Here is a 20,035-nt window from a genome sequence, read left to right on the forward strand (position 1 = left end):
AGGGGGTTTGGAGTATTAGAGCCTTATTAAGGATCTACACCAGTGAAGGAAGGATTGGGAGGGAGGAAGTTGGGGTGAAATTGCGATGCAGGTCTGACAAACCCTCAGCCAGCCCGGCAGGGAGTTGCTCTGAGTCCAGCTGGGGCAGCCAGGGCCTTGCACCACCGTCTGGCTCAGTCACCAGGTGCAGGCTGCCCCGGGGAGGGCCTGATCTCAGGCAAGATGGGTCTCTGTGGCGAGGCAGACGCTGAAGGAGCTGACAGCTGGAGGCCACCTGCTGCCCACACTCCCTGGCGCTGGGTAGCAAGGCCTTCCTTGAAAAAGGGCTGGCTGGGCATATGTGGACCACAATCCAGTGCTACCACGTGTTCTGCAAACAAGGGCTGCATCTCACCGGCATCTGGTTGGCTTGCTGAACAGCAGCCCCGCCCTACAGAGCAGCCAAGACCATCTACCCTCAACAGCCTGGACACCACTTGGGAACTTGTTAGAAATGCCAGCTCTGTTTGGGGCCCCTCTGGCCATTTGAGAAATAAGCTCTACCCCAGGGGTTGGAGGACTCCAGGGGCCAGATCCGGCAGCGGTCTGTTTTCATAGGGCCTTCTGAGCTAAAGATGATGTTTGCATCTTTTACAAAGAAGAACATGTGACAGAAACTGTATGGCCCCAAAGCCTACGTTACCTATGACATGGCTGTTCGCAGAAAACGTTCCCCAACTTCTGCTCCAGCAAGTCCAAGGAGCAAGGGGGACCCCGGGTGCTGAGCCCTTTCCCGAGCCCTCCTGGCGTTGGCAGCCAGCCCCCCGCCCTCCCCCCACCCTCCCCCCACGTCCTGCCTCACCTACTCCTTCGAGTCCCCATCCCTTCGCTTTCCTCCTCTGATTCCCTTGTCTCCCCTCCCACCTCCTCCCTCCTGCGCCTCTCTCTGGGGGCCGTGTGAGTCTCTCCCTGTCAGAACGGGTGCCTCTCAAGCTCTCTCTCACGCCTGTCTCAGAAACCGTCTTTCTGTCTGCATACCTCCGTCCATCTCGCCCCGTGCCCCCCACCCCTCGGCACACTGCACTCTGGCTACAGACCAGAAGCGCCCCGCACCACACCCGGGGCGCTCAGCTCAGGCTGCTGCTTGGAGCGGTTGTGGGCACTGCAGGCAACACCTGGACCTTTCTGTCTTCAGTCCCGCCACGTCCACGCCTGCTCCACGGATGCCCACGGCTTCTGGCCTTCTCTTCGGGCCTCTGTCTGCACCATCGTCTCCCTTGCCCCCAGCTCTCCCTTCTCCACGAGGCCTTTAATCTTTGCTGCCTTTTTTCCTTCACCATCCCTGACTCTCTCGTGAAATGCAAATTAATTAGCGTCTAATGACTCACCCGGGGCTGCATCTGGAGCTTTCTCTTGTTAGGTTCCTGTCAAATGTCTCATCTGCTGAGAACTGGTCCCATTAGGAGCAATTCTGCTTCAGGGAGGCGGGCAGCAGCCAAGAGAAGGCCCTCACCCCGCCTTCCAGGCTCTGTCAGCACCCACCTCGTCAGTGGACCCCAGGAACACAGCCCAGGGGGGTGGCCCCGGCCTCCACTCACTCTAATGGGCAGTGTCACCCTGGGAAGGGGCTGTGCTGAGGGCTGGGCCAGGCCAGGAGTGGAGCCAGCCTCTGCCCTCTTGGAGGTGGCCATGGACCCAGGAGCCCGGCCCTGCCTGCGTACCAGGTGGACCCGTGCGTGACCCTCCAGGCAGCAGGTGAAGCAGTGAGGAACGTGCCCAGGGACGTGGTCTAGTCTCAGCTTTGACAGGCTGACTTCAGATGGGGAGGTAAATGGCAGGGAACTTGCTCCCGTCCTAGGCCGTAGTACACAATCTCCAGTCACACGGAGGCAGCTGGTGGAGGAGGACGGGGCTCCCATCCACCAACTCCCTGGGAGACATCGAGCCTGGACCCCTCAGAGCCTCAGTTTCCTCCCCTGGGAACTGACGGTGATGGGGCCAAGTGTGGTGGAAAGGAGCCTCCGGCGGCCCAGCGCGGGGCGTGGGCTGGGCGCCACGGGGGCCTTCTGGGGAATTTTGATCTCATTTTTCTTTGTCTTTGTGATCCTAAGGGTGGGTCCATGGTGACAGAGGAGTCAGATTTTTGTCCAGTGTAGCCCCCACCCAGCCCTCCCAGCTCCTCCCCGCACACGTCGCCCGAGATGTTCCCAGCAGCTCTGTCCTGTCCCAGCCAATCCTTACAGAAGCTGAAAGGCCGAACCTTCCAGACCCTGACTGGAAGAAGGAGGTCACCCTACGCCAGCCCACATTCGGGCGCCTCAGCCAGGAGAGCGGGGATCCTGGAGCCCTTTGCCCCAGGGCTCGCCAGGCAGAGGCTCGTCCCAGCATCCCGCACAGCCTGCCTCCCTGTGTCCTGGAGGGCCTCCGGCCTCAGCGTCTGCCCACATGGCCTGCCTGTCCCCTCCCAGTCCCCTCCAGCCCTGCTGCCCTCACTCCAGCTGGCTGCGAGCGGCCTAGCCTCTTCCCAGCTCTGGTCACTGAGCCCTGAAACCCCAATCTCTCTAATGCTCATGGTTCATATGAGACCACCATGCTCCGAATTATCCACTGGTCACAATTTTATTTCTTAATGGTCTGAATGGGAGGAAGTGCAGCCTTGTTCCTCGGGCAGACTGCGAGCACCTTGAAGGAGAGGACCAGGCCAGGCCCCCAGGACTACCGGGCACAGCGCGGCGCGGGGTCATGGCTCACCCAGCCGATACCTCAGCGGGGTGACCGGATGACCTAATGTGCGGCCTCACTTGACTCACTGGGGCCAGGTGGGCACCTGCGTTCGGTGGAGACTGGAGAAGGGGATGGGGAGAGGGCATGCGGGCTCCTTGAGTGGCTGCTGCCTGCTGGGCACAGATGCTAGTGAGGCCTTCCAAGTATGTGCTGTCAGTCATGCTCCCTGGGCACCAACAGACATCTCCCTAGCCTGTCCCTTCTCCCTCACAACCAGCCTCAACCATCCCTCTGTACCCAACCCAGGGCAGACTTTTCACAAACAAGAAACCCCCCCATTCTTAGGTCACGGAGATGTTGGGGCTCATTTGTTACTGCACTGTAGCCCAGCTCATCCTGACTAATGCAGTCCCTGTGCAGCTGTGGCACCGCACCAAACTCACCACCTGTTCTCCGCCCCCCCAAGTCTGGACTGTGGGGGCCACCCCCCCACTACCCCCACCGCCTCCCTTCCAAGCTGCCCTCTCCTGAGCCCCCCCAAACTCCAGAAGCCCTCCCTGTACTCACACTGTCATGCCACCTGGCCTTTCCATCTCCCCAGCTAAACTGTGAGCTCCTAACAGCAAATGAAAGTCGGCCCCGAGTCCCCTTTGTGGCCCTCCGAGAACCGAACCCCCTGCTGGGCGTGTGGGAACCACGTGCGCGGCCCCGTGGGCGACTAGCCCCGCAGCGTTCCGGATCACCGGGCTGCCCTTCTTCCCCGCTCCGTCCTGCCTCCAGGGTCCCATCTGGGGGAGGAGGAGAAAGCCACGACAGAGCGGTGGAAAATATTCCTGGTATTGCTCTGAGGCCACAGTCTGCGGTTGTGGAAGGAAGCGAAGGAGGGGCTGGGAGATGGGGAGGAGAGGTTAACAAGATTAAAAAAGCCATAATGAGACCACAGCACAAACCCTGCAATTATGCTCCCAAATTTAATCAAAACAGCTTCCCGCACGGGGCCTGTAATGCATCCAGCAGGCCCCGCCAGGTTCTGCCTCCCAGGCCCAGCCCTTGAGATACCACAGCGCCCAGAGTCCTCCTGCCGAGCTGGGGCAGGGGCCGGGGCTGTCTTCCAGCACCACCCACCCCACCACCCCAGCACACCCCAGTGTGACGGGCCCACGGGGCTTGACGTGGCCTCGTTAGGACAAGTCTCTCCAGCTCCTTCCTTCCCCGCCCACCCCGTCACCTCCCCGGCTTCTCATCTCTGCCTCCTGCTCCTCTCATCCTGCCCAGCTACGTGCGCCCTCTGCGGTGGGGTCTCCATGGCACTGGCTACCAGCTGTGGCCCAGGCTCCTCAGGCAGGCCTCCCTCAGAGTCCCGCCCCTCCCACCACCGCCACCTCGGATGTCCCCGTTCTCGATCAGACAAGCCAGCAGCTCTGGCCCTCCCAGGAGATATGGCCTGGCCTGGGGGTGTCGACCTTCTCGAGGGGAGAGGTTTTGGTCTCCCCTGGTACGTGGAGGTCAGCGCCTTTAGTAGGAGCAGTCAAGTGCTCCCTGATTAGCTCTGTGCTCCCCTCCTGTCCCAGCCTCCCTTGTGAAAGGGTGGAGCCATACGCCTCGTTCTGGCCCATGGACTGCGGCGCCCAGGTCAAGTGATGAGTGAACACCCCTTTCCATCTCTCTCCTCCCCACCCTGGCGATCTCGGACAACATGTATTTTGACTGGGGTACAACAAGGTGAAGATGTCTACCCAACCCACGCTGGACCTTTGCAATATTGTGGTTTATAAGAAGAATATATATTTGGGCATTCAGACGACCGAAATACATTTCTCATGTGTATGTCTTAGTCCACGGTTTGTGGCTCACGGATTCTAAAATCTTTGCAGTTTCCCAAATGTTGAGTGATCAAGGTGACGTTTGTTGTTAATGAGGTGACTTTTGGACTGTGCCTAGGTAAGCTGAGAGCTGGGACCAGCTGCCAGGAGAACCAACCACGTGACCAGTGGGTCGGAACTTTCAGGTCTACCCCTCGACCTCCGGGGAGGGGAGAGGTGGTGGAGGCTGAATCCATCGCTGTGGCCTGTGATTTAATCAATCATGCCTATGTAATGACACCTCCATGAAAACCCAAAAGCAGGGGCTTCAGAGAGCTTCCAGGCTGATGAGTACCGGGAGATTTGGTGAGAGCTCCCCACCCTCCCACGTACCCTGCCCTGTGCAGTGCTTCCATCTCCATCAGGCTGTTCCTGGGTTCTACCCTTCATTATAAACCTGCAATCTAGTAAGTAAAGTGTCTCCTGATTTATATTTAAAGTGAATCTCTGATTTATAGCCGGTTGGTCAGAAGCCCAGGTGACAACCCAGACTTGCAGTTAGTGTCTTGTGGGGAGGGGGGCAGTTCTGTAAACCTGCAGGATCTGACTCTAACCCCAGGCAGATGGTGTCAGAATTGAGTTGAATTGTAGGGTACCCAGCTGGTGTCAGAGAATTGCTTGGTGTGGAGAAAACACCCACACGTCGGAATTGGTGCCAGAATCGGAGATGCTGGTCTACGATCAAGTGTAACCTAGGGAATGGTGGTCCGGGCCCAGAGAGGAATTGGATTTCTTGGCGATTTCTGGGTTCTAGACGGGGACAGGGGTGAGTGTCCTCTGACACCAGCACCTATGGCATGTCGTCAGCCAGGGGCCAGCCTTTGCGACAGACACCTATTGTAGGAACGACTCAAGGAGGGTTCCTCTCCATCCCAGCCCATCCCGTCCACTCACGCAGCAAGTCCTGCTGGAGATACTCCCCTCCCTTGCCCTCAAGAGGAGGCAGGAGGCAGCAGAGAGAGCGGACTGCAGACTTGCCACCTGGAAGACCCCAGTTCAAGCCCAGCTGGCCTTGGGCTGGTTACTTGGCCTCTCTGAACTTCGTCGTCTAAACAGAGCTGGTAGTAGCCCCCAGCTTCCCTGTCTCCTACAGTGGCTGTGAAAATCAAGAGACCTTCTTTGGCAAAGTGGTTTGTAGGTTGTTGTTAAGATAAAATAAGGACTCAACTCCTTGAGATGCAAGGCAGACAGTCCTAAGGGCAGTTAGAGAGGCACAGATAAGGGGTTACGAGAGAGTGGTTGGGACGATGCAGAGGGCTAAACAGAAGAGACGAGGCGCTGAAGTTAAAGGTGGCTGCCGACCCTGCAGGCAGAAGTGGCAGAGAGAGGCGACTCCGGGGGAGGACAGAGTGAGCAAGGTCTGGGGGCCGGGGACACAGCGCAGTCTGCAGAGACAGTGGGGAGCCCCGTCAGCATCTGCAGGGGGGCCTGGGGGGCAACACGGCAAGTGCATCTGGAGAGACGGCGGAGGGCCTTAAGGACCAGGTGCGGGCACTTGCGCTTTGCTCGGGGTGCTGCGTGCGCCCCGGGAACTTGCTACACATGCACGTTCTCGGGCAGCAGCCCAGACCTCCGGAAGCAGAAACTCCAGGAGCGGGCCCGGGAATCCGGGTTTTATCAAGCCCTGGAGGGGTGCCGATGCCCCTTCCGGTGTGAGGCCCCCTGCCGTAGCAGGTGCTGTCAGCACGCAGCCCTGCCAGCTTCCAGCCGCCGCCATCAGAATCCCTCGACTACGGGCTCCCTGTGGCCTCCAAGGCCTGTCCTGCCCGGGCACACGGGCTGGGACAGCCGGGAGCCAGCATCCGGGAGCAGCTGTCACGCAGCAGTTCACGGGAGGGGGGGAATGTCCCCAGCTCCGGGGTCCCTGGACGGTGCGGCTGAGATGGGGGCCACACTCCATCCCACACCCCTGTGTGGGGTGCCCGCCCTCCCTGTCAGACCCCCACCCCCGCAGGTGCTCCCTGGGAGGCTGCCCTTGGGAAGCACTGCCCCCCCCCGGGAGCACCGGGCTCTGCTTCCGGGAGCAGGTACGGCGGGCGTGCACGCACGTGAGCGCTGGCACGGCGTCCGGGCTCGGTCGAGGCAGGATGCTGACTCCCTGGGCCGCGGCGGCACTGGCGGAGGGGGCAGCCCTGGCAGAGACGGCAGAGCGGCCTGGAGGTAGACAGAGAGGGATGAGCGCTGGCAAGGCGCTGGCAAGAGCCAGGCGGGGGGTGAAGGGCTTGGAGAAGGGGGGGCGGGTGGAAGGGGGTCTCCTGCTAATGCAGAATTGCCTGAGAGCTAAGCGGCCAGGCCTCAGAGCTGGTCCCAGATCCGGGACCAAAGCCCAGGCCCGCCAGGCCCGAGCTTGCTGCTTCGCGCCACCGTGGGGAGCGCACCTCCCGGCCGCCGCCGCTCGCCGAGGCCGCACTGCTCGCTAGAGCTGCCTGGATTCTCGTGCCTCCGAGGAGGCTGGTGTTAACTCTGGATGAAGGAGGAGCGCTACTCATCCAGCAAGGGTTTGACTCTTCCTCAAAACTCTAGCCCTTCCCGAAAAAAATCAAAGCAGCTCTGCAGCCCGGCAGCCTGCGCTTCCCACAGCTGCAGATCCGGGCAGCGACCTACCCTCGCTGTGCCTCGGTTTCCTCACCTGTCAAAGGGGAGTGAAGCCCCGGCACATTAGGCTTTCGGACCAGCTCGACCAGTGCTGTTGCTGTGGCCGTGGTTCTTGCTGGCTACATCGCTGAGCTCGGGAAACTCCCGAGGCTGTCACTTGTCACTGTGTACGCATCCCCCAGTTAACCTCCGGCAGAGCCGGGGTGCAGTGCCAGGGCTGGCTGATGCAAGAGCCCACGTGCTGCACCCTCCCCCCGACAGTGGAGAAAGAGAATTCAACACCGAGATGGTGGAGGAGTTTTGTTCATTTGTTCTTTTGCGGTTTTGTTTGTTTGTTTGTTTGTTGTACTTGAAGTACAGTTAGTCTACAACGTTTTGTTAATCTCTGGTTTATAACATAGTGATTCACTTATACACATATGTATTCCCTTTCATGTTCTTTTTCATTATAGCAATTACAAGGTATTGAATCTAGTTCCCTGTGCTATACAGTAGGGCCTTGTTGTTTATCTGTTTTATATATAGTAGTGTGTATCTGCAAATCTCAAACTCCCAGTTTATCCCTCCACCCCCCCTTTCCCTTGTGGTAACCACAAGTTTGTTTTCTATGTCTGTGAGTCTATTTCTGTTTTGTAAAAAGTTTGTTTGTCTCATTTTTGTCAGATTCTATATGTAAGTGATATCATATAGTATTTGTCCTTCTCTTTCTGGCTTACTTCACTTAGAATGACAATATCCAAGTCCATCCATGTTTCTGCAAATGGCATTATTTTATTATTTTTATGGCTGAGTAGTATTCCATTGTGTAAACATACCACAGCTTCTTTGTCCAGTCATCTGTTGATGGACATGCAGTTTGTTTCCATGTCTTGGCTACTGTAAATAGTGCTGCTGTGAGCATTGGGGTGCATGTGTCTTTTCAAATTAAAGTTCCCTCCAGGTATGTGCCCAGGAGTGGGATTGCTGGATCATATGGTAAGTCTAGTTCTGGTTTTTAAAGGAATCTCCATACTGTTTTCCACAGTGGCTGCACCAGATTGCATTCCATCAGCAGTGTAGGAGGGCTCCCTTTTCTCCACACCCCCTTCAGCATCCATTGTTTGTGGACTTGTGAATGATGGCCATTCTGACTGGTGTGAGGTGATACCTCATTGTAGCTCTGACTTGCATTTCTCTGATAGCGAAACTGAACACTTTTTCATGTGCCTTTTGGTCATCTGTATGTCTTCACTGGAGGACTGTTTCTTAGGTCTTCTGCCCATTTGTGGATTGGGTTGTTTGTTTTTTGTTATTACAGTCATTCTTTCTTTAACCTTAGACCCTTCTCTCTAAGTCTCCTTATTGCCGTGGTGGCAGAGGGCGCTGGTTGGGGAACGCTGTCCTGGCAGAGTGTGTCCCTATGAGGCCAGAGAAACAATGTCATGGAATTGAAATCAGCTCAAGGAGTTTGGGTTCTGGGGCTAGTTCTGTGGCCCCTTGGCTCTCTGACCTTGGGTAGGTCATTTTCTCCTCAGGGCCTCAGTTTCTTCATTTGTAAAATGGGTGCACACAAATCCCTGCCTCTCTGACAGGGCTGCGGGGAGGCTCAGTCACGAAACACATCTTGGCTGGCTTGTGCGTGGTGCTCGTGGGGAGAGACATGTATGAGGGATACCCCTGTCCTGGCTGTGCACAGCGAGGGGTGTCACAGGAGAGGGACGGAAGGGAGGGAGTGTTTCTTGAGCACTTACTACGCGTGCAGCCCTGGACTGCGGGCTTTGCCCTCCTGTAATTTTCCCAACAGCCTTGCAAAGGCAAGGGTTAGATTCCCATTTGCAGAACAGGAAGGCGGGGCTCGGGGAAGAAAGGCGAGTGGCCGCTATCAGTAGAGCTAAGAGTGAGGCTGCAGTCTGTCTCCAGAGCACAGCTTTCTGCCACACTGCCTCTTCCCTGGGGTCCACCAGCAGGCTGAGCTGAACCCTCACCGCGAGGACACGTGCTGGGTGCTGGGCCCGGGGATGGGGAAGTGTCCCCCCACGGAGGGGACTGACGATGCCATAACCTAAGTGTGAGGTGCCGAGGTAGCTTAAAGGAGGGACTGCCACGAGGCCTCACCGAGGAGGAGATGTTTGCCCTGGGCTTTGAGGAACACGCAGTTTTTCAGATAAAGAAAAGAAGGGCCTTCAGAACAAGGAGAGCTGCATATGTAAGACAGGCAGATGTCGAATTGCTGGCTGCTCAAGGAACCACAGATGGATCTCAGTCACAGAGAGACCGGGCCACAGCTGGATGAGGTGCATCTCTTCAGCGCTTTACCCGCTGTGTGACTCTGAGCAAGCTACTTAACCTTTCTGAGCCTCAGTGTCCTAGACGGCTCAGTGAAGATGGTGATGCCTAATCCAGAAGAGAGAAATGTGGAAGAAGTTTACACACATTGTTCCCATTTAATCCTTACAATCTTGTGAGCTGAGCACTAGGGCAGCCCCAGAACAGAAGGGAAAAACCAGCCCTGCCGGCAGGGCATGGCTTCCGGGACGGCCAGGGCTGCAGTCGTGTGTTTCCAGCGTTAATGGGCTTAAAAGTGCCAGCCTTGCTCACGAGTTAATGTTCCTTTAAAAGTAGCTCGGACAAGACCAGCAAAGGTGCTTCAAGAATTCTCTCCTCTTATTCAGGGAGGGAGAAAAAGGGAAACCGTTCTCCAGGTGACAGGCGGAGCCGTGGGGAAGCAAGGAGACAAGTCATCTGCCTGTTCCCGGGTCTGAGAAGCGGGCCTGGCGCGCCCTGCGCAGGCGCCGGCCGGCCGGCTTGCGGTGGGGCTGTTTGCTCCGAGCTGTTCCAGCTGGTTCGGGAGGCAGGAAGTCAGTCCTTCTTCCTCCGGCTTGGTTCCGCTCCGCGGGCCTTTCAAGTGCACCCACGAGGTCCCGGGAGGCACTGAGCTGCCAAAGGCGGGGTCCGCGCCCTGACCTGGCGTGCGCTCAGCGGCGCGGCCTGGGAAGGGTGACGACGGGGCGTCGGGGACAGGCAAGGCCGGGAGCGCGGAGGCCGGCGGTGGCCCCGGCTGCCCTCTGCCCCCGGGGCTCTCCAGCCCAGCTCGGGGCTCCCCGGCTTGAGAGCGCGAGCGCGAGTCTGCCTAATCCACGGGCTTGAACTTCTCCAGAGGGGCGAGCTTCCCAGGCCCCAGCTCACCAAGGTGGGCCTGACGGCACCCCGGGAGAGGAAGCTGCCCCTCCCTGACCCTGGGAACCACCCACAGCTGAGAGAGGGGCTACCGAGAAGGCACTAGGAGCCGCCAAGCTGCAGCCCTAGGCTTAGCTCTGCCATGCACATGCTAGCTGCCTTGGCGAACCTTCCCTTTGCCTGAGCATCAGTTTCGGACAGAGCCGGGACGAGGGGAGCTTGCATGCACGCGTCTAATGCGTTTGCCCTCCCCTTTGGGGAAGAAAGCCTTGTCCTCAAACACATCAGGTCAGTAAACTAAATCCAGTTAATCCCAGAGCCAAAAAACCAGACTGTCGGGGGTCTTCCTCCTAAACCAAGGGAAATGGTTTCTAGGAGGAAAGATGTCAAAGGGGGCGCTTCTGAGAAACAGGGTCTGGGAAGCGCAGGCTGCAGACAACAGGCCTGGTAACCTGATCGCTTACTGTGTGCTAGTTCCCTGTAGGGAGATTCTGGCAAGTGTTACCTTTCACCCCACCACACCCCATGACACAGCCATTCTTATCCATGTCTTGCAGATAAGAAAACAGAGATTAAATCACTTGTCCGGGACCCTCCAGGCAGAGGAGATGCAGGCTCCATTCGTCTGACCCCAAAGGCCAAGCTCTTTTCTGAGCAAACCGACCAGGTCAGGCGCTGACCAGGCTGGATCTGGCCCTGGGATACGTGGCGTCTGGCTTGAGTGAGGCTTCAAACATCGGAGATTTTTACAGAAATCCGGCTTCTGGATGGTAGACTTGGGAAATCTGGCAACACAGAGCCCTCCTTCCACGTAGCAGTCATGAGCTGGAGCTGCGTGGAGGCCCAGACCTCCGGACAAGCCTCCCTGGTGAGCTGGGTTCCTCTCCGGCTGGGCAGCTGGCCCGCCTGGCTCTTGAGCACCTGCCCGGCCCCTCCAGGCCCTGCTGCCCCCGTGACCCCTGGCCTGGGGAATATTCCTGACCCTGCACCCAGCCATGGGGAAAAGCTGGAAGGCGCAGGTAGGAGAGGCCTCTGGCTCCAGCTCCCTGCACTTTTTACCTCGTCCCCCTCCTCTGTCTCCTTTCCCCACCACCCCACCTTCCATTCCTGCCTCTCCTCCCCCCCTCCCCCCCCTCCTCCTCCCTGGCCTTTCCCCTCCTGCGCAGCTAGGCTCACTGGGAGCTTTCTGCGCTCACCTGGCCTCCAGCCCCTTTCCCGCGCTCATTCGGGTCTCCCCAGGAAGACCGCACACCCGTGGGGACCAGTGTGTCTCTCACCTCTCCAACACACGAGACCCTGCACAGCCCCGCAGAGCAGGAGCGCACCCCCACTTCGGTGTTAGGGGCTCTCAGGACCTCTGATGTCCCAGCAGAGGCCCCGCTGGCTGCGGGGGGAGACCCCGCTTCTCCTGGCTGCCCTGAATCAACCCTCCTCACCGAGCCAGTGTTCCGGGGGCACCTTCCCTCTCCCCACGTGCATCAAGAAGGCCTGGGACTTATTAACTGGGAGACCTCGTGGGAAACTGTGCACTGGACCCCAAGTCCAAGTGCTGGGGTGCTGGGCTGTGTCAGTGGGAGGTGCAGCAGAGGCCTCACCTCACCAGGGGCCTTTAATCCTTGGCAGCTGATTATCTGAGACCCCGGGTCTAACTTCAAGAAAGCCTGGACCAGCAAGGCCGCTGTCCCCACGTCAGGCCAGAGAACACAGAGCCTCAGAAAGGACCGCCTGGGATTTAGCTGAGGGCGCTGCCATTCACTCCCTGGATGGCCGTGAGTGGGCCTCCTGCTCAGGTTCTCCATCTGTAAAATGGGGCTCAGGGAGCCAACGCGGGTGACGGTGAGGCACCATTTCAGTGTAACCCCTGCCCGGCACAGTCCCAGGCCTGGGGCTGGGGAGCGACACTCAGGCGCTTCCGGGGTGACAGGAAGGGTGAGACGGGGAGGAGTTCTCGGGCTGGACCTGCATTAGGATCGCCTGTGGGGCTCCTTAGAGGCATAAGTTCTCTGACCGTATCCTTGGAGAGGATGTCTCAAGCCGCAGCTTGAAACACCGCGTTGGGATGGAAAGTATCAATTTTTCCCATTAAAATTTATGAAATGGGTTTTTCATTTAATGGCTTTTCACTTAGCAGGAGAGTTTTCAGGAACAAATTCTGGTCACTAAGCAAAGGGCTGGGCGTGTGGTTCTGGTCTGGGGGCAGAGTAGCAAATGACCTAGCCTAGATCGCAGTTGTCACCGTCCTTGAGTGGCTTACATACATTTTGTCACTGCCGCCTTCCAGTAGCCACAAATCCCCAGTATGGTGGTGGGGTAGGTATATCCATGCTGTAGGGGAGGAAACCGGGACACAGGCCTGATAACCCCCAAGGCTACCTGTTCAGCCAGGGGCAGAGCTGGGACGTGGAATAGGATTCTCGCTCTGGCTCCCAAACCCAGCTTCCTTCCTCATCCCCTCTGATGCCCTCCCGAGGGGGGCCCTTCCTGCCCCCACAGCCCGTCCCCTGAAGAGAGCCCACGTGGCATCTGGCCCGCGGGTCTCTTGGAAGGAGCCCTCAGAAGTAACAACAACTGGAGACGAAGCGAAAAGAAGCACAATGATGGTTCCATCCAAGCAGAGAGGCCGCGTGCAGGGAGGAGCCGGGGGAGCTGGCTGAGGACGGTCTGCCGTGCGAAGTCACCTGTCTGGGCCTCGGTTTCTTCAGCTGCAAAGTCGGGATAGCAGTGTCCGCCACGCTTGGTTAGTGCATAGATTATGACATACGAGTAAGTTCTGGGTAAACCAGAGACACACAATTGTGCAGAAAGCCAGATTTTTCCAGAAGATTCCAGAACGCCCAAAGATGTGTCCGTCCAGTGGCAGGTTGGTTTCTGTGTTTCCGGTCTGTGCCTTGGCTGGCACTCATCTTGCTATTTGATAGTAATTAAATCTGCTGTCAATGACACGAACCTGTTTGGTTCAGCAAGTAAACTAACACGATTGTTCTGGACAGCGCTGCGTTTTCCCTGTTGGTGCCGCTGATTTATGGGCCTGCCTTTAGTCATCGGAATCAGAAAGAGCAACTTCCTGGAAAAGGTGGAGCATCTATTCAAGTCTCTGGTGCTGATTTTAAAGGTCAGCTTGGTGTGTGGGATTAGTCACTCTTCGGGGCATGTTCTTTCTTCAGACACGTTCCCTTGTTCGAGGAGCCCTGGCACACAGGAGGAGGAATGAAACACTGCATATAGAACAGCCTTCAACCGTCCATTACATCGACTTACTTTACCTGAACAGTGAAAGTATTCTGGAAAAAGCTGATGGTAAGAGGGCTACATAGCGTTAAGTCAAAGGTTTACATAAAATTTTAAAAATCATTAGGCAGGTACCAGTGTTTAAAGTACCCCTTACAGACCCATTTCAAGGAATGGGTTTTTGGTTTTAAGGAAATAAAGTCAGTTCATCCACCACCATGAAACAGACAGCATTCTATGAGGACTTGCACTGCGGGGCAACTGTGCAAACACAGGTTTCGGAAGTCCTTGTACCTCATTCATCCCCTAAGTCGGTTACATATTCCTCCTGCTACATCACACCCTGGGCAGTGGCTCAGCGAACCCTTTTCTCCTTGCCTGGAACAACAGCAAACGTGGGTGGTGCCGTGTGCAGGTGCCCCCCTTCCGAACAAGCCAAGCAGACAAGTACTATCTCACAGTTCTACCATCAAGGTTTAAAAAAAGAGATTAATTACATGCAAGTGCTCCTGTATAAGCCTTCTTCCGATGTTCAACCAAAAATATGCAGTCCATTACATTCTCGGAATGAGATGGGAAGCCCCATGGAAAAGACAGACAGGACCCCCAGGCAGGGCCACTACCCTCCTGCCAGCAGCATCCGGTTCCCTGGCCCAGCGCCTTTATCTCGCTTTTTAAACCCTGAAACGGCTTACTTCTAGGAAAGCGGAACTTACCCCTAAGATTCTATTGGTTCCCTGAGCTAACTCCTGATTGGTCCATTTCCCTCACTCCTGATTGGTCCATTTCCCTCACTCCTGATTGGTCCATTTCTACAAAGCTTCTTCTTAATTAGTCACCTTTGTTATACCTTATTTGCATATGATATTGCAAAATGTTACAAAGTCTAGACTGGCAGCCTATAAAAGGCTGTGTAAACCTACAGACGGGGCCCAGAGCTTGGAGTGTTAACTCCTGTGGGCCTGCTGGGGTAATAAACCTGAGTTCTCCAACCCGTGTAGTGCTGCTAGGTCTCTCGCCCGGATCCAGGTTGCTGTTACAACTGAGCTGTAACACTGAGCTGTAACACACTTTGCTGCAACAGGACGAAGAGCAGCTTTGGAAGAAAATGGTTAACGCAGAGGTCATAAGATGTCCATTTTCTGACCTGTACTCTGGGCATTGGTTTGTGTTTGGAAATTCTGCCTTGAAAGAGTGACCTTTTCCAGGAAGGAAGCACTGACTCCAGAGTCTGCCTCTCTGGGTTCAGAGGCTGGCTGTCTCTCATTTGCTGTGTGGCCTTGAGCCAGTTGCTTAACCTCTCTGTGCCTCATTTCCCTCATTTGTAAAATAAGGAAAATGGGCCAGTCATTTGATCAGGATGGCTTCAGGGGCACGGATGGATCTAGGGCAGCGACTGGCCAACTTTTTCTGTAAAAGGCCAAATAGCAAATGTTTTCAGCCTCGGGAGCCCTTGAAGCAAAAAAGCAGCCCTGGGCGGCATGCACACAAACAGGTGTAACTGCTCCAAGAAAACCTTACAAAAATGGGTGGTCATTGGCCTGGTAGACTGCCAGCTCCTGGTCTAGAGAACATGCCAGAACAAGGGAGCAGCCGTGAGAAGACAGAGCCCGGCCAGCAGAGGAGGGTTAGTGGGACAAGCTCTGAGCACATGGAAGATGACTAAGGGGGCAGAAAGACCTGGCGGGCTGCCCTCCGCCACACTGGTGGCCTGAGCGCTGCTCATCTTCCCTCCTAGAATGCCTCCCCTTCCCCCAGCCAACTCCTGAGTGTCCCTCCCCGTCCGCCCACACCCTTGATGAGGGCAGGTACCAAGGTGGCCTGCCTGGAGGTGGAGTGCATGGTAGCAATGCCACAGTCCCAGAGCCTGGAAGAGGCTCGGTCCTACTCCCACCTCTGCTGTGAACTTGCTGCGGGGCCTTATGTCCAGGATGGAGAGGTGACTATAGCCCCAGGGCCTCCTTTCCGAGCCAGAGCTGGCCTTGTGGGGCACCACGTGATGAGGCTGGGGACAGGGGATCTGCGCCACTTCTGTGCTGAGCCCCTGTCCCTTCCTCTGTCCTGCTGGCCTCCTCAGCCTCTTCCCCAGAGCCAAGGCCTGCCACCCGCTCACCCCTTAGGCCCCCACTGCATCTGCAAGCTTTTTCCTGTCTGTGCGCCATACTCGCCCATAGCCAGAGGGCCTTTGAAGTCACCTAGCTAACCCTCTTGTTTTTCAGATGAGGAAACTGTGGCCCAGAGACAGGACAGGCTTTCCTCCACGTCTCACAGGCAGCTGTCCTGACTTACAGCCGGTGCCCACCAGTGTCTCCACCTCTGAGGAAGCCCCACCCCTAATCTCTCAGGAATGCAAATACTGGCCCAAACCATATAATTCCTGGTGAAAACTAGAAAAAAATATCATTTTCTTCAGCCAAACAGAGCCCTGCATCAGCACCCATGCCATGGCAAGCGGACTGTAGGAATTCAGCCCCTATTTGGCCTCACAGCTGGGTACCTTGTGCAGTGAGCAACCTGCACAGCCTTCCATGGAGGTCCTGGGCCCCGGCCTAGTAGCAGGGATTGGTGTTAACCTTGGCAAACCCCAGATCACAGATTCATGGGGAGATGTCAGGGACTGCTCAGCTCACAGGTCATCACTGCCAGGTGGGAGTGCATGCCCAGTGTCATACTGGAAATCTGGATTTGGGAAATCTAGTTTGTTGGGAAGGGGTTCCTTTAAATGCATATATAGATATAGATATAGATATAGATGTAAATGCAGGCCGATTCTGTGCAGACCACACAGACAAGTCTGTGGGCTGACAGATTTTTGACTAGTCCACACCCCTCAGAAAACAGATGTGCGATGCGGAGAAGTGACTTGTCCACGCTGACACCTCGAGCCAGTGACAGGCTGCCTCCCAGCCCTCCCTGAAGCCTGTGACCCACACTGCGCCTGCATCTCACAAGTCAGCCTGAACTGCACACACACCTCCCGGCCTGGCCCCGTCCCCAGCTGGTATTTTTACCAAATGTCACAGCAGTTTGCAGGAGGGCCCAGGCTCTGGCGTGAGCCAGTGAATTGTGACCGCTTGCCAGAGAGCTGTAAACGGGATTCTGATGAATGAATTCCTCAATGGCCGGGCCCCGTGTGCAGACGTTGTCTGAGTGTCACCCCCGGCAGACGCACGAGGAGGCGTTGGCCGGGCGGCGGGAAGATTTGTGTCATGTCTTTGCCTCGGAAAGAGAGCTCTAAGCCTGCTGGCCCCGAACGCAGACATGACCGTGCCTCCCTCGCTCCTAACTGCGGGCCTGCCCCGTCTGAGTTCACGCCAGCTGACGTGCGCCTGAGACCAGGGCGAGGATGATGGATCCTCGAGTGAAAATAGAATTGGCTGGCCTCCGTGGTGATCTCAAGAAACTTGCAGATGCCCTCATCTGAATCCAAACAAAGAGCCGAGAAGCTTTCCCTCTGACACTGCCTGCCTTGCGTCTGGCAGGACCCCTGAGGCCTGAGCAGGAAGCTCTGGGTCGGGTCCTCTTGTGGTTGGTGATTGGAAACTCAGGCAGCAGGAGCCGGACACGAACTTGTCCAGACTTCCAAGGATCTCGGAAGAAGGGAAACATGGGAGAGTCACCGACAAGGGAATGGTCCTGCTGTGTGACCTTGGGCAGTCCCCTGACCACTCTGGACCTTGTGTCCTCCTCTGTGAAATTCTATTCTTTTGACCCGGAGCACAGGAGCCCCTCCGCTCCCATGCCGGGGCCAGTGAGGTCAAAGCTAAGGCCGCAGAAGGGTGCCAGGTAATCGCACGGGTGGCCGCTCCCCCTCCCACGCCCGGGGCCAGCGTCCCTGGTGGATCCTGGCTCTCCCAGCCGCCCAGCGGCGGCTAGCCTCCCAGGTTTTCTCAGCGCAGGACTCAAGGCGGCCGCCACAGTCAGTCCCAGCCAGCAAGTGTGAGAAGAGGGTTTGCCGCCCCCAAACTGGGATATCTGCCTTCTGTGCTCTAGTCTAAGAGAGACAGCTTGTGTGATGGGAGGAGCTCTGGACTGGGAGCCAGGAGTCTTGGCGCTGCCATCAGCTCCCTAGGGCAGGACACCGGGCGTCTCAGGGTTTCCTCCAAGTCTTTTTCTGCTCTGAAGCCGCGGCCAGTAAAAGCAGGGCCTCAGCAACGGCTCGGCACGTGTCAGGCACTCCGCAGGCACGTTAGGGCATTCTCTCACAGAGTCATCGTAGTGCCTGATAAGGTATTGTGGCCTGTTTCTCCCCCTGTGAAATGGGGGTGATGATAACAGCATAGCTACCTTATTGCACTGTGTGATGATTAAATGAGCTACTAGAAATATGTGGAAAGTGCCTAGAATGGTGTCTGGCACAGTGTTTGCGTCCATTCGCCCTGAAGAAAGGGAATTCCCAGGCTCACGGGCAGTCAGGGCTCCTGAGGGCTGTGGCAGGAATCCTGCCCCCCTGCTGCCTCTGGCATCCTCAGTCCCTCAGAGGGACACTGAGCCAGAGCCCCAGAGGGACATCGGGTGGATGCCCCCTCTCGGCCTGCACGCCAGGCACACTGACATGGCGGCCCTGGAAGCAGACGCTGTTGGTCCTACCCCCCCAGGTGAGGAAACCAAGGCCCAGAGAGAGGACGAGCCCTCAGCCAGTCTCCTGACTCCTCCGGGCTTATCCCTTAGGCCCCCTGGCCTCTCGGTCCTGGTGCTGATGCAACAATGGGCATCCTCCGGGGAGCCGTTCCCCAGGCTCCAGAGGGAGGCAGGGGCAGACTCCCTGGGACTCGGTGATTCAGCTGTCTTTGGGATGAGGTGGGGGTGACTGGGGCAGAGCCAGGCCCTCTCTGAGGACTCCTGTGGCCGGAAACGCACAGGAAGGAGAGTGGGCCAGATTCCAGCAAGACAGCGGAGCCCCAAGGCTCGTCTTGTGAGAGAGGCGTGCTTCTGCCATCTCTTCCTTTCTCTCGCCTCCATCTTTCTCTGCCCTTGGTCCTTTGTTCCTGGTTGGCCAGCATCCCCTCTTCTTCTTTCTCCACGAGGATAACCTTCCCTCTTCCCTTTTCCAGTGCGCTGAGCACCAGGCAGAGGGGAAACAAAACTTGAGATTTGCTGAACGCCCCACGTGCGCCTGGTACAATATAAACACCCCCCTTTTAACTGATACAGCAGTCCCACAAGGGATGCGTGATGACCTCACCGCCACAAACGAGGGAACGGGGCCCCTGGGACGAAGTGACTTGGCTCGGAGGACACCTTTAGCAGATGTCAGAGCTGGGATTTGAACCCAGGCCTCTGCCCCCAGAGCCACGCCATTTCCACCACACCACCGGGCGTTCCCCAGGGGAGGCTGGGAGCCCAGCATGGAAACTCCAGTGTGGAAACAGCGAGTGGAAACTGCATTAATGAAGGAGAGAGTGAGCCGCGCCGGGCCCCTGAGGCTGGTTCCTCATCAGCCAGAGCCCCAGGAGGAGCTGGGGAGAGATGTTCCCAGCATCCTCGGCAGCTAATTGCCAGCATCACTTTTTCCTTTCCCTCCTTGGATGTTTCCGGCGCCCTCACCAAGTGCTCCAAACTCAGCCTGTGGGGCAGGGCTGCAGCTCAGAGCCGGCAGGGCTGGTGGGGGAGGCGGGGGTGCAGAGAACGAGCCTGCAGGGCCCTCCACAGCCCGCTGGCCACTCCGAGGGCGGCTCCGCGGGCCCCGGGTGTGGCTGGGTCCGTGGTCCTCAGCAGGGATTGTTGGACTGATGCGCTGAGCACCGCAGGGCTGGTCCCCATGCTCTCGTGTGCACGTCTGTCTCACATCCTTCTCGCATCCGCATGGTAATCATCGCCAGTAATTCTCACAGTGTGCGCTTACTGTGTTGAACACCTTCCGTGTGTGGTCTCGCTTTCTGTTCACTCTCAGGGGTCCCCCGCCGTCCCTGTGTTGTCCCAACCCCACAGAGCCTCGGATGCCCAGAGGCGCTCAGTGACCTCTCCCAGTTAGCAGGCGGCGGTGCCCGGGTCCCTCTGACCCGCAGCCAGCACTCTTCAGCAGCGTGCTCCTGGCGACGTAGAGAAGACCAAGGCTCAGAGGACGAGTGTGAGAGCGGAGCTGGCCGGGCTGCCCTGCACCCGCCTGGACCCCACTGGGGCTGGTTCCCCTCCAGGCCCTGCCCCACCCTCTAGCTGCTCCTCCCCCTAGCTGCTCCTCCCCAACTCCGGCCTGCCCTTCCCAAAGGCTCCCGACACACCGGCCCATCCAGCTGCCCCCACTTCCTGGCCACCCACTGCCCGTCTGAGGGGTGCTGGTTAGAGTCCAGTTACATCTTGACCACTGAGCACTGTCGCTGAGACTCACGGGTCAAGCCTGCAGCCGAAGACCTTCCAGCCGGCTCAGTCTCTCTCACCCCCTTCTCTCTCACTTCCTCCTGCCCCTGCCCCCCGCCAGCCCCTTCCCCTCTTCCTCACCCAGAGAGGGGAAAGCCGCAGAGGCTCAAGGCCCAGCGCCAGTTCCCACCCCG

Source organism: Vicugna pacos, chromosome 27 (genome assembly GCF_048564905.1).
Source record: "Vicugna pacos chromosome 27, VicPac4, whole genome shotgun sequence".
NCBI classification, from domain to species: domain Eukaryota; kingdom Metazoa; phylum Chordata; class Mammalia; order Artiodactyla; family Camelidae; genus Vicugna; species Vicugna pacos.